Source organism: Astatotilapia calliptera, chromosome 16, assembly GCF_964374335.1.
Source record: "Astatotilapia calliptera chromosome 16, fAstCal68.1, whole genome shotgun sequence".
Taxonomy (NCBI): Eukaryota; Metazoa; Chordata; class Actinopteri; order Cichliformes; family Cichlidae; genus Astatotilapia; species Astatotilapia calliptera.
Genome location: NC_137437.1, coordinates 9,032,256 through 9,044,281, shown reverse-complemented (window position 1 = coordinate 9,044,281; position 12,026 = coordinate 9,032,256).

Genomic DNA, 12,026 nt, shown 5'->3' with positions numbered 1-12,026 from the left:
CACAGATCTGCAGAGAGCTCCAGCTCTGGCTGAGTTATGACTAGAATTAGTAATATAACTGATCCCCACACCACATCCTCTCAACTCCTCCCCCCTTCTTTCTTTCAGTTTTTGTTGGACATTAATTTCCCCCTTCCCTTTGTCTTGCCCAAAAACTTCACTATTTTCTTCCTGTATTCCTGCCTCTTTCTCTTTTCTACATTCCTTTCGGATATGTTGTACTTGGGATTCTTTTACTGTATCCTAACCTCCCTCTCTCTGCCCATTCTAGGTCAGAAATGGAAGTCTCAGTTATTTAATTGACTCCACTTGTCAATTGGTAGGCCCACAAAACCCCTATACAGGAAGTTGATTTCAGCTCGCTGATTTAAAAAAAAAGTCCTAATCCCTGATCCTATGAGTCTTCCCCAGTGGATAATGTAGGATTCTGGCACTGATGTGGTTGAGGGGACTCGCCCAGTACTGACTACCTCTTAATCAGCCAGGTATTTTTCATGCTAACCCTGATAAGACGTAACCTGAGTAGCCCATCAGTCTCACCTGTTAACCTGTTATTTAACATGGCACTTGTTATTTCTGGTATTATTTTAGTAGCTTGGAAGACGGGGTAACCTGTGAGAGGTATTTGCACTAATAAAAATAATCCTGGATTTCTACCTTTACTGCTTCACTAAAGGTCAAAAAGTGAATGTCCACAATTTAGGCTTGAATTGCAGGAAATTTTATTAATGGAATTCAGCAACACAATAGCATAATAAAATAATGAAAATCACAAAAAATATTGAAATCAATTATACTTTACTAATCTAACTAAGAATCTGTAAGTTTATTTTTATTTTTGGGGAGGAGAGGTTGAAGGAGGGATGAGCACAGCCAGGCCTAGAGAGACACTCAGCTGGGCATTCAAGTTGTTGACTTTAATCATCCGATGTCCACTCACACCTTATCTCTGTCTATCTACCTGACTTACATGATTTAAAACAGGTTTAACCTTTTAAACTTTAAAATCAGTTCTTTACACTTTATTTGTTACTCTTAACATTAAGAGTTCACATTTACATCATATTTAAACATTCACTCACATATAGATAAAAATCACATCAAGATTCATTCAGTTTGTGTAATTCTTTTTTTTTTATGCTCTTTTGCCCAACAGAATTACTTTACCAAATGGACCATCCCAGCCTTCCCGTATTGGTCTATTTGATTCACCTTTTATTGTTTATTTTATTTTTTATTTTCACTTGCTAGATACGGGACAGACTTGAATGAGAAAAAGAAAAGGGAGAAAGAAAGAGGGGGAAAAAACAAACAAACAGCGGTGTCATGCACCGGGGCGCGCGTGCACAAAAGGATCCAAACGCAGACTCAAGCGCTAGCAGAAAATGACACTTTATTATAAAAACCAAAGGTGACCCGGGAAAACCAAAGGAGCAAAACGAGGAACTAAAAAACCCGGGGAAACAATGACGTGAGGGAGCCGGAATCGGGACCGTGGGAGGGATTCGAGGGGGAACGTGGGAGCTCGGCAGGGAAGTCCGTGAGAAGGAAATCCGTAGAGGTAGTGGATGGGCCAGATGATGCATCGGGTGATCCAATTGAGCAGGAGGACAGGCAGGTGGCAGACGCTGAACGCCGGATCGAAACCACAGAGAGGTGATTAACGGACTGGCGTGGAGCATCCGTCAGCGCCGGGTTAAGTAGCTCTTCAGGTAATCACCCCGATGGAGAGAAGGTGTGCCGGTGATGGCCCAGACTGGGGGTGTGGCTACCCGCGCATCACACATTCCACACACAGGACCACGGACCATGACAAGCGGAGTAGAGGGACGGGGATAAAGGGCAAAAAACAAAAACCAACAAAATAAGCAGACATAAAATACTTATATCAATCACCTGGATCACCTGTTGAGAAAGAAAAAATAAAACAAGCATTTAACAAGGGATAAACAACATCATGATGATCTATGGGAATATAACAGTAAATACATTATTGTGCAGCACGTAAGATTGACAGCACACAGTGTGCTTTGAGGTAGGAGCCAAAAAGGGTGTAGTTTGTGTGTGTGAGCACCCGTGTGTACACCTGTGAGCATGGACGCGCTTGTTTTTAAAAGGTTCCTACATGTAATGATCTGCTAGAGGGTGTGGGGGGGGAGGGGCCACAGCCCCGTCCTCCAGGGCATGAAGCAGGTATGGAGGAGATCAAAACTCCAGACATCCAGAGGCCCCCAGAACACAAGAGACCAAGGAAGACCAACAGAGGGGCAGCTGCGCCACTATCCCAGAAAGAGCTGAGGAGAGTCCCAGATGAGGGCTCACTCAGCAGCCGCGGAGCATAAGCCAGGGGGGGTTGCAGTGACTAACCCGGGAGCTCCGCCGGCAGCCAGCTGCGCCAGAGTCACTGAGCCCCAGGCCGAGAGGCCAAGGGACGCCCATCCCCGGACACAAAGACCCACCAACGCACCGATGTCTAAGGATGTCTGCCACTGGCAGGGGAAGTGGGAAGGGGGGGATAGGCCTCCATACCTTGGAAGGCCTGAGATGTCCCCAGAGAGGTGGCGTCTGATACCCGACCTGGCATATGGAACCAGACATACAGGCACACACAGATACAAACATCCGTTCCCACCCTCATGCTCTCATATGCAATTACTCAACACTCACCCAACGTGGAGACAGACATGTAGAGACACACAATGTACACACAATCACACTCCCCAAGCGTACTCTAAGCCCGGGTCTAGGTACCCTTGCCCCTGGAGGGGGAAACTGCATCCAGACCCAGGTGGTGTTACCCTTTTCCCTGCGGTGGGGAGATGCAGACTGCCACGAGTCCGCAGCAGCAGGGAGGCCCCACTTTCCAGACCGCAATCGGATGGCCAACTCCTCCTCCTAGCCCCCCCGCTCCATCATGGCCGCAGAGAATGGGGGTGTGAGAAGACTCCAAACCTCCCTCTGCCCGCTCATATGTAGTGTTGATGCATGTGTGTTTTAAGGTGCATTTAAAACCCAGGAGGACATGGAGCTACCTGCCAGAGAGCAGCAGGTAAGCGCATAGCCCCTCCTGATAGCCCTCAATGTCTACGTGTATCTAAAATTGAGAGGTGGGCAACGATGCCAGGGTTGTACACCCTGATGGTAATTTGGAGTCCGTGTAGCGTGCCCACCCCCAAGATCCTATATGTATGTGTTATGAGAGTGTGAGTAATGTGAATGTCAAAGTTGTGAGATAAAATTGAGGCACAGGCAGCCAGAAGGGGACAGGGGGGGGGGGATGCCTCCCCTGCACCCTGGTGACACACCTTTACCCCAAGGGCAGCTCCCCCGCTGACCCCAGTAGGCACCCCCATACTCTGCAACCCGCCAGGAAAAGGTGCCCAGGCCCATCCGGACCGGGGCCCAGTACAGCAGCGCTGCCCGGCCCCACAGAGCCCGGGACAGCCCACCCGACCCCACCACAGAGAAAACTGCACCCACCCCGTCATCTACTCATCTTCCAGACTGCATGAGACAATAGACGCCCAGGCTGAGATCTTCCTCCACCTCTCCTATATCTCCCCCTGCTGCAGAGTGAGTTCCTGAAGAGAGGAGAGCTCCTGCAAGATGTAACAACCTCCCCCACCAGTCGAAGAGCCCCCCAGGTGGCTCGATGCACTGGCGGCACCCTGCGCCAGGGCTGGGCCCCCATACACTCACCCACCCACAACTCCGGCAACACACCAACCAGGACACAAGCCCCCGAGTCCCAGCCAGGGCCCCAGCCGGAGCACCCCCACAACCCCATGTCCGTCGCGGACCCACCCCGGGGCAGCCAGGCTACCAGGTCAGTAACCCACGTCCGTTTTTAGCAAGACCATCATTTTTATAGCGGCAACCCTTCCCATGAGTGATATGGGTAGACATTTCCATCTAGCCAGATCACCTTCTACTTTCTTTAAAAGTGGGATATGGTTTAATTTAGTTAGATCTGCAAGCTTGGGAGAAACATTAATACCTAAATATTTTATATTTCCCGATTGCAGTGGTGTAGAAGAAGAATTATGGAAGGAGCGATTATTGGAAGGACTGTAGATTTTGACCAGTTAATTGAGTAATCTGTAGGGGTGCAACGATATTCGTATCGATATTGAACCGTTCGATACAGTGCTTTCGGTTCGGTACGCATATGTATCGAACAATACAACATTTGTAATTTATTTTATCAACTTTCCTTCTGACAATGCTGTCTGTGTGGAGCGCTCAGTGAATCTGTGTTCGACTACTCCGCCTAGGCTGCACTGTCGAGCGCAGATCCACTGAGCGCTCCACACAGACAGCATAGTCAGAAGGAAGAGCGCAGGGCACCTCCCCCACCCTCATTCAGATCTGGCGTTTGGAATTATTTTGGTTTTCATGTGACGTATGACCCTGAAGGTAAGCGAGTCATGGACTAAAGTAAAACAGTATGTTGGATGTGCCATGCAATGCTCAATTACATGGGTGGGAACTAGTGTGTTAGCGCAGTTAGCTCGTTAACGTGTTGGCCGTCTAGCCCCATGCACGGGGCGATCGGCGGTAGCTCGTTAACGGAGATTTGCCGTGTTGTGGTGTTAAGGTCATTTCAACGAGATTAACCTGAAAGCACTAGTGGGAACACAACGAATATGACTGCACATTTACGCCGACATCATCCTAGTGCAAAGACAAAAACAACAAGCATGCTACTAACTTTAGCCGAGTCATTTAGACAGCTGTTAGCACATGATTCTCCTTATGCTGCTGAGAATATAGCCCAGAAGAAGCGGATAGTATAGCTTTTATTTTGGAAAGAGACATTTCTCTGTAATAAACTCTCTTTTCCAAAGATGAGTGATTCCTCAATCAGATACAGGGCTTGCAATATCGCTAGCCCGACGTCCCGGAGCTAGCGATTTTTTCAGTCGGGCTACCAAAATCTATCTCTTCCCTGCCCGTTGGGCTATTGTAGGAAGGAAAAATATATGTCAATGCTTTTGCATTCTTTCAGAAATGTAGCTGGGTAATTATGTCATTGGCATCGGTGAGCCACTGTCAATATGTGACATATTGAAGTCGCGTTTGAATTTGCGCTTGTTTTTTTGCTTTCACTTTGCAATCGTGCGAACTGTGTATAGAGAGCGACAGCACTGATCTGTGAGTGATGATAATTTGTGCACCAATTCCTCTGACATCGTCTTATTAATCGTTAGCTTACTATGCAAACATGACAAGTGAAATCTCCCGCAGCTTACACATGTGAGAGGTTGATCGCGCAGAGAATCGCTGAGCTTATGTGAGTGCGTGTGTAAAAGCAGCAGTATATATATTTTAGTTCTGCTGAGCCAAATAAGACAGGTCAGGGTGAAGAAGTGACAGCCAAAGAAAAGCTTACCACAAAACGGAGAAGTTATGACAAATCAGACTATGAGGCAAGTGCAGCTTTATGGTTTCATGGACAAAAGAATTTCTGTGGCTGCAATATGACGAGCTAAATAACTAGGGCTGCACATAAGTGGTCCGCAGGTGCGCATTCACTGTCAAAATAAAAAACACGCACAAGGGTTAGGGTTAAATTTAAAAACTGTACTTTTGAGTTAAAATATATATTTATAATTTTAATAAATGACAAATTAAAAAGGCATGAACATTTTTTTTGTATCAAAAAAATATCGAACAGTGACACCAAAGGATCGAACCGAACCGAACCGTGAATTTTGTGTATCGTTGCACCCCTAGTAATCTGATATTCTTGCAAAAGAGTTTAACAATTCTATCACCCCAGAGATATTGGTTTGTGAATTTTGGAGAAAAAGTAACACATCATCTGCATAAAGGCTGATCTTATGTTCCACGTTCTTGCATTTTATGCCCTTAATTACTGAATTCTGTCTAATTGCTGCTGCTAGTGGTTCAATAAAAATTGCAAACAGTGAAGGCTCAGAGAGAGAAACTCTTGTCTAAATTAGAGGCATTTTCACTATGTCCTTCGCTACAAGTGAAAAACCTGGATGTTATTTTTGACTCTGAGCTTGGTTTTATCCCACATGTTAAACATGTAACCAAAATTGGATTTTATCATCTAAAAAATATAGCCAGAGTTCGCCCTATTCTCTCTCAGGCCAACACGGAGATGCTGATGCATGCTTTTATTACCAGTCGCATTGATTACTGTAATGCCCTGCTCTCTGGTCTTCCTAAGAAGAATATTTCAACTTTACAACTTTTGCAAAACTCGGCAGCTCGTGTGCTGACGAGGACCAGAGGGCGGGCCCACATTACACTGGTTTTAGAATTGCTGCATTGGCTCCCCGTGTGTTTCAGGATCGATTTTAAAGTTCTTTTATTGGTTTTTAAATGTCTTAATGGTCTTGGGCCTTCTTATCTCTCAGATCTGCTTTTACCATACGAACCCTCGCGGACCCTGAGGTCCTCTGGTACTGGCCTTTTGATTGTCCCTAAAGTCAGGACACATACTCACGGAGAGGCAGCTTTTCAGTGGTATGGTCCTCGTCTGTGGAACAGCCTGCCGGAGGAGCTCAGGGCCGCAGAGAACGTACATGTTTTTAAGAACAGGCTCAAGACCCACCTTTCTAATTTAGCTTTCACCTAACGTTTATTTATTTTATGCTTATTTATTCTATCCTGTTATTCTATTATTAATTTAGACTTTACCTAATAATTATTGATTTTATTCTTATTCATTTTTTAATCTTCTTACTCTATTTATATTTATATTTATATTGTATCCTGTTCTTATTTATTTAATCATTTTACCCTGTATATATCCTATTGTGTCATATCTCCAGTGTTTCCTCGGAGGGCGCTCTCTGCACCGGGGCTGTGATCAACTGTGGCTGCTGGGTTTCTGGGGGTCCTCTCAGCCTGGCTGGGGGGCTCCTTGGCCTCCCTCCTGCTGTGTGCCCAGCCTGGAGGCTGCGGTCTGTGGCTCCCGGTGCAGACGGCTCCCTGTTATAGTGTTTCCTCACTTGGCTCATGCGAGCCCAGCCCAATTTTTACTCTTTAAGTGTGCGCGTGTGTGTATGTGTGTGTGTGTGTGGGGGGGGGGGGGGGGGGGGGGGGGGATATGTGTGTATTCACATCATTTATGTCAATGAGAGTGTGGGGAGTGAGTTGGAGGGTGGGGTGGGCTGCTTTTAACTATGTAAAGCACTTTGTGCTACATTTTTTTTTGTATGAAAAGTGCTTTATAAATAAAGATTGATTGATTGATTGATTGATTGATTGATTGATTGATTGATTGACTGATTGATTGATTGATTGAAGGGGAGAGTGGGCATCCCTGCATGGTGCCCCTCAGGAGACAGAAGCTGGAGGATTTTTGGTCATTTGTTTTGTCACAAGCTGTTGGGGAATTGTATAATATTTTTAACCAGTTAATGAAAGAGGATCCAAAACCGAATTTGTGTAAAGTTGCAAATAGAAATTTCCAGTTAACTCTGTCAAATGCTTTTTCTGCATCTAAAGAGAATATTGTAGTTTCTAGGTTTTTACTGTATGAGTAGTCTATCAAATTAAGTAATCTGCGTGTATTTGTTGATGAGTGCCTACCTTTTATTAAACCAATTTGGTCAGGATGAATTAAGAGGGGGGTTATTTTCTCCAGTCTCTTTGAGAGGGCTTTGCAGATTATTTTAAGGTCTACATTTATAAGGGATATTGGACGATAGCTTGAGGGATATACAGGGTCTTTGCCTGGTTTTAGCAGGAGATTAATGTTTGCAGAATTCATATTTGATGGAAGTCTGCCCTTTTCTTTGATTCCTAACAACGTTCTGTAAAAAACTGGTGCTAGAATCGTCCAGAATTCTTTGTAGAATTCAGCAGGAAAGCCGTCTGGACCTGGGGCCTTATTATGGGCCATGCTTATCAGGCTTCCTGGAGTTCACCTGGCGTCAGTGGTGAATCCAGTGCCATTGCTTGAGTGTCTAATAATTTTGGAAGAGTTATGTTGTCTAAAAACTGATCAGTTTTGTTTTGTGTATTTTGTTCAATGTTTCCTGATCTTGGTGGGACGCGTAGGCTTCTTCTAGTGATTTGATGTTTTTTTCTAATTCCTGAATATTTTTGTTTTCTTTTTTCTTTTTATGTGATGAGAAAGAAATTATTTCACCTCTCATCACTGCTTTCCCTGCTTCCCATAGAACAGAAGCTGATGTTCGGGGAGTGTCATTATAGTCTAAATATGAAGTCCACTCTTTGTTAAAATATTTAATAAAGTCTTCATCTTTAAGCAGGGATGTATTAAATCTCCAGTTTTTACTTGGCGTAGTATTATTCTTGTTCATTAGTGTTAAAGATACAGGAGCATGATCGCTGACAGCTATAGGGTGAATCTCAGTGTCTGAAATGCCACTCAGCAGTGAGCTACTGACCAAAAAATAATCCGGACGAGAGTAGGAGTGATGAATATGTGAGAAAAAAGTATATTCCTTACTGGTGGGGAGAAGGGAGCGCCATGCATCGCAAAGACCAAGGTTGCTCATATACTGTTTGATTATATTTGTGGACTGCCAATTGCGCTGAGTTCCTGCTGTATTGAGCCTATCCATTTCTTCATTTAGTCCAAGGTTGAGGTCACCTCCAAGAACAAGTGTGCTATCTCAGTGTTCAGAGAGTCCACTGAAAAAAACGTGAAAGAATGAGGGTTCATCAACATTTGGACCATACAGGCAGTGCAGAATTATTAGGCAAATGAGTATTTTGTCCACATCATCCTCTTCATGCATGTTGTCTTACTCCAAGCTGTATAGGCTCGAAAGCCTACTACCAATTAAGCATATTAGGTGATGTGCATCTCTGTAATGAGAAGGGGTGTGGTCTAATGACATCAACACCCTATATCAGGTGTGCATAATTATTAGTCCTGTCCTTTCCTTTGGCAAAATGGGTCAAAAGAAGGACTTGACAGGCTCAGAAAAGTCAAAAATAGTGAGATATCTTGCAGAGGGATGCAGCAGTCTCAAAATTGCAACGCTTCTGAAGCGTGATCATCGAACAATCAAGCGTTTCGTTCAAAATAGTCAACAGGGTCGCAAGAAGCGTGTGGAAAAACCAAGGCACAAAATAACTGCCCATGAACTGAGAAAAGTCAAGCGTGCAGCCGCCAAGATGCCACTTGCCACCAGTTTGGCCATATTTCAGAGCTGCAACATCACTGGAGTGCCCAAAAGCACAAGGTGTGCAATACTCAGAGACATGGCCAAGGTAAGACAGGCTGAAAGACGACCACCACTGAACAAGACACACAAGCTGAAACGTCAAGACTGGGCCAAGAAATATCTCAAGACTGATTTTTCTAAGGTTTTATGGACTGATGAAATGAGAGTGAGTCTTGATGGGCCAGATGGATGGGCCCGTGGCTGGATTGGTAAAGGGCAGAGAGCTCCAGTCCGACTCAGACGCCAGCAAGGTGGAGGTGGAGTACTGGTTTGGGCTGGTATCATCAAAGATGAGCTTGTGGGGCCTTTTCGGGTTGAGGATGGAGTCAAGCTCAACTCCCAGTCCTACTGCCAGTTTCTGGAAGACACCTTCTTCAAGCAGTGGTACAGGAAGAAGTCTGCATCCTTCAAGGAAAAACATGGTTTTCATGCAGGACAATGCTCCATCATACGTGTCCAAGTACTCCACAGCGTGGCTGGCAAGAAAGGGTATAAAAGAAGAAAAACTAATGACATGGCCACCTTGTTCACCTGATCTGGACCCCATTGAAAACCTGTGGTCCATCATCAAATGTGAGATTTACAAGGAGGGAAAACAGTACACCTCTCTGAACAGTGTCTGGGAGGCTGTGGTTGCTGCTGCACGCAATGTTGATGGTGAACAGATCAAAACACTGACAGAATCCATGGATGGCAGGCTTTTGAGTGTCCTTGCAAAGAAAGGTGGCTATATTGGTCGCTGATTTGTTTTTGTTTTGTTTTTGAATGTCAGAAATGTATATTTGTGAATGTGGAGATGTTATATTGGTTTCACTGGTAAAAATAAATAATTGAAATGGGTATATATTTGTTTTTTGTTAAGTTGCCTAATAATTATGCACAGTAATAGTCACCTGCACACACAGATATCCCCCTAAAATAGCTAAAACTAAAAACAAACTAAAAACTACTTCCAAAAACATTCAGCTTTGATATTAATGAGTTTTTTGGGTTCATTGAGAACATGGTTGTTGTTCAATAATAAAATTATTCCTCAAAAAATACAACTTGCCTAATAATTCTGCACTCCCTGTTTACACTTGCAATACATAGCTTTTTTATCAAGTATAGATAGTTTAATGATTAAGAATCTGCCCTCTGGATCTAAAACTGTATCGAGTACTGTGAAATTTAATATTTTTATGTATTAAAATTGCTACTCCCCTTTGTCTAGAATTATAACAAGCTGAGAACACATTAGGAAACTCAGGTGTTTTAAGTTCATTCGAACCTCTAAGAGGTCTGTGGGTCTCTTGTAAAAGGACAACATCTGCCTGTAGTTTTTTGAGTTGGTTAAATATTTTTAACCTCCTTTCTCTGGAGCCAGCTTCATTCATATTCCATGTAACAAACCTCAGTGGCCCCATAGATGTCTGTGTATAACTAGGGGTGTACGCTGTGTGTGTCGCCTAGACAGGTGGAGAGAATACATCACTTGTTCATGAATAAAGAGAAGGAGAGAGAGAAAAAATGTGTGGCGAGATGCTCCCTGAGTCCGACTATGTGTGTGCATATTTACTAATATGAGTACGCTTGGCTTAAGTGTGTGTATCCTATATGACTGCGTACGCTGTCTGACTGATGTAAATGTGCTGCCGTTGAGCGCATGATTGTGCGTGATCGTGCTGTGCGTATGTGTCGAAATAAAGGATGTTGTTTGTGGATGAGTGTGGAAGCAGGTGATCGAAGCAGTGAAAGAAATAAAGAAAGAAACCAAGGGCACGGGTGAGCAGCATAAAAACAAGAGGGGGAAAGAGAGGGAGGAAAAAAACGAGAAGGAAAAAAAACCAAACAAAAAAAACCCCGGAAATATTGGGAAGAGGACCCTGCGTCGTTCCAGGATCTCTTTGGGGAACTGGTCGTTCACGCTGAAGTCCGTTCCTTTTAATTCCCTGCCGCGGCGTTTCACCTGTTCCTTTTGTTTGAAGTGGCTGAATTTGGCCACAATAGGATGTGCTCTCCCAGCCGGCGACCTCATGGCCCACAAGCGATGCACTCTATCAAGGCGATGTTCTTTACGGTGTCCTCTGGCAGCTTCAGGTGGATTTTAATAAAGCTTTTCACCATTGCCTCAGCGTCCTCTCCGGCAGATTCTGGAATACCAGAAAACACAAGGTTGCTACGGGATTGTAGATCGATAACAGACTCTTTTATTTTTTTATTTTCTATGTTTAGCTGGGTCACGTTATCGGTAAGAGATTTGACCGACTCCCGTAGCGTGGCATTTTCAGCGACAAGCGTTTCCACCTGCTGCTGGCTGAACTCCAGGGATTCTCGCAGAGATTTAAATTCCCGGTGTAAAATCTCCCCCAGGAACAGCCTCGCATCGAAAATGGACAATCGCTTGTCGATTGACTCCTGGATGCCTGCAATGTCTTTGCCGGCAGGCGATGTTATGCCGGGGAAGTCTGCCGGGCGACATCTCTTCGATGACGGTGTCTCAATTTTGGCCGAGGAAGATGCACTCTGTTTGATGTTCAGTAAAGAATCTGGATTCGTGATTACTAGCAAGCTTTGTTTACTGTGTAACTGAGCAGACATTACACGTAAGCCACCTCACTCCCGGGGGGGGCGGGTCTCACTTTCGCGCTGTCTCACTGCGTGTGTGCGCAGCGTACTACATGGAACAGGTATATTAAAGCAGCATTAATGAACAATATTAGTCAGATGTTCTACATCCCCTTTCTTTAGCTTAGGACTGCATAAATGACTAACAACATCTTTAGCAATAATCCATTAACAACATATCCTAGTCCTGTGTCATTGGTAAGAACATAGTGAGACAGTCACATGTACTGTCCATTGCTT